The sequence below is a fragment of the Pinus tabuliformis genome, chromosome J, assembly GCF_031772625.1.
Source record: "Pinus tabuliformis cultivar Carrire ecotype Pingquan chromosome J, CPIR1, whole genome shotgun sequence".
NCBI classification, from domain to species: Eukaryota; Viridiplantae; Streptophyta; class Pinopsida; order Pinales; family Pinaceae; genus Pinus; species Pinus tabuliformis.
In genome coordinates this window covers 282,623,338-282,626,287 of record NC_142295.1, presented here as the reverse complement: position 1 = coordinate 282,626,287, position 2,950 = coordinate 282,623,338, and the positions used below count along the sequence as shown (strand labels likewise).

General features: G+C 36.4%; 1 pseudogene; it reads right to left on the bottom strand.

The window, feature by feature from the left end:
* Nucleotides 1-1,532: 1,532 nt before the first annotated feature.
* On the bottom strand, nucleotides 1,533-2,508 carry LOC149226880 (heat shock protein 90-1-like; annotated as a pseudogene).
* Nucleotides 2,509-2,950: the final 442 nt, after the last annotated feature.

Genomic DNA, 2,950 nt, shown 5'->3' with positions numbered 1-2,950 from the left:
AGCTCAGTTCAAAGTTGTTGCAACCCTTTGTTGAGTTGCAAAGTTACAACCCTTTGTTGAGGCGCAAAGCTAATATTTTCTAGACCCTGCAAGCCTCTATAAATAAAGAGGAAGACAAGGAGGAGCCTTGTTTCAACCAATTCAATTCATTAGTAAGTTCTCTTTGTAACTCAAAAAACCTTCACTTGTACATAAAAATTAGAATTCATTTATAATTATGAAAGAAGCTACATAATTCATGTATCAGGTTTTAATTTTCAAGTTTTAGGTTCTAATTTTCAGATTTTTCTCTATGAAACAACATACAATGTTATGCCATATACAATTTCATATCAAGTTTTAATTTTCAAGTTTTAGGTTCTAATTTTCAGGTTTTTATCATTTATGAAACAACATACATGATATGCCATATACAACTTCATGGCATGTACAAAAACCACCATGAAAAAATACTTCAACAAGGTCAAGTTATACAGTGTAAAACTGTTATCAACATGAAAGAAACGCCACCAAATTTGAAACCAAACCAACGAATCCATATGAAAGGCAATCAATGAAAGTTGCAAAAAAACAACAACAAATAGAAAATATCACTATTCATGAAGGCTAACAATGCAGTGAAAACATTCCCTATTGGCCTAAGTCTCCTCGCACTGTGTTTCATCCAGTGCTCTTCTGCATGTTATGAGCTCCATAAGTATTACTCCATAACTGAAAACATCAGCCTTCATAGTCACATGACCAGTGATTGTATATGCAATAAAACGCAATCCAAGTGGGTTAAATATCTGATGCATAGTTGGCATAAAACGGTGGTAAGCCTGACAGTAGGTGTAACTATCTAGCCTTAGAAAGTTAAGTAAGCCCAACTCGACTAGGACGATTCCGGAAGACTCTAACTAAAAATTGGTTGGTATCGATTCAGTAACTAACTGGGGAAGAATATAACTCGACAATGCTTGGCAAGGTCTAGTCTGCGTTTGGTAAAACCATGGTAAGTATATAATTTGGCAATGCTTGGCAAGGTCCCATAAAAGCAAGTAGGGTCTTCATAAAATGGCAATAATAATCTAGTGTTCGATAGTAGTAGTCTGCACAACTATTTTTTCATCTCCTGGATTCCATTCGAGCAGGCAAAAAATAAAAAAAATCGGAAAAAAATCACATGAATTCACTTATGCGCTAGAAATAAGTAAGACTAGTTCAAGAGTTGTTTCTGACCGCACCCAAAGGTATTGAGCCTGAACTCAAACCCAGAGTAGATTAATCAGATGAATAGATCGATGATTGTAAATTAAGTGTGTTATGATTCTCTCCCATCCAAACTGCTTCTTCCACACCATTTTAACTGTTATTCTCTCCACTCAAAGTAATCTAAGCTATAGTACAACTGAATATCACAAATCCATTGAATCTAACAAAGAGCTATTAGCTCACAGATCTCTTTCGGCCAGAATAAGGCTAAGAAGAACCAAGAGAAGGGAGAAGAAAGGTACACCAAAGCCATAAGCTCAAGCTCGAGCCATCTCTCTTCACACACCGATCAGATCCTGCAGTCGCCTCTCCAACATTTATTCCAATTGTAAAACCAGATTCAAAAATAGATGACCAACTCTCTAAATGCCATGCGCTTAAATCTATTAAAACCCCAACTACCTTTAAGGAATCAAATAGATGAAGAAACATAAGAAATCATTTATATATATTGGACCTTCCTTGAGAAACAAAGTGATTTTAGTTCCTCTCCCATGGGCTCAACATTCACATATCTTGTGGCGGTAAACGATTCCCGAGGCCGAGATTCCCAAATGTATTGTTTGTCATCATTGTGCTTGGTGGTAACAATCACTTTCTCTGCCAAGAGGTAAGTTGAATAGAATCCAACACCAAACAGACTGATCATGCTCACATACGCCTCGACTTGCAAATCCTCAATGAACTCTTTCGTCCTCGATCTTGCAATTTTTCCCAAATTGCTCACCAATTCTATGGATTCCATTGCATACCATAAGAATTCAAACAGAAAAATCGCTATAATATGATATAAAGATTGATTATATTTCATTCAAATCACGAGAATCAAATGACTTGAGAACTCATCGACTTTGGTCATGCCTATTCCACTGTCAATAATAGTGAGGCACTTGTTTGCCTTGTTGGGAACAATCCGAATGAAAAGCTCCAACTGAGCATCCAACTTGCTCTTATCCGTTAGCCCTTGGAACCGAATCTTGTCCAAAGCCTACATCCGATTCAAATTCCAAAAAGATCAAACAATACTTAAGAATATATAACCTTATTTATTCTCCCTATAGTAGGCCAGCCTAATTATCTCACGAATATATGAGAACTGAAAAATGATAAATATTTTCTTACCTACATCAGATGAATCGCTGACAAGCTCTCTAGGAAAATATCCTTGTTACTATAAAAAGTGTTGATAATGAGGCTAAGTAACTGATTAATTTTAGTCTGGAAAGAAAAATTCTCCATGTTGCCAGTCTCCATGTTAACATCTACCATTGATATTCCAATCAACTAAAACAGGGAACCCAATAATCAATAGTAGGATTCCAAAGCCCTCGAAATCCTAAAGCTAGACCAGACACAAAATTATTTTGATCAGATATCCAAAAACTTGACAGATATCAAAATCCTTAGCACCCACACAACTTTAACATAGCATATCAACGTGCACAGAAATGGATTCTTTGAATCTTCATGCATGCAGGTGTAACCCTTAACAACTAATTTAAATGATAGAGTTGCTGAAATTGGAAGAGAGAGGGGGTGCTTGCATGTCTCTACAAGTGTTGGGATAATGTCAGGGTTTCTCGATAGTTTTGCGATGATACATCAATGAACTTGATCACTCATCAATAGTATTATAAGGTGATCTCGACAAATTCATGGTGGCCCCATTTTTCTGCCGCGCGAGTGCAATGATTTC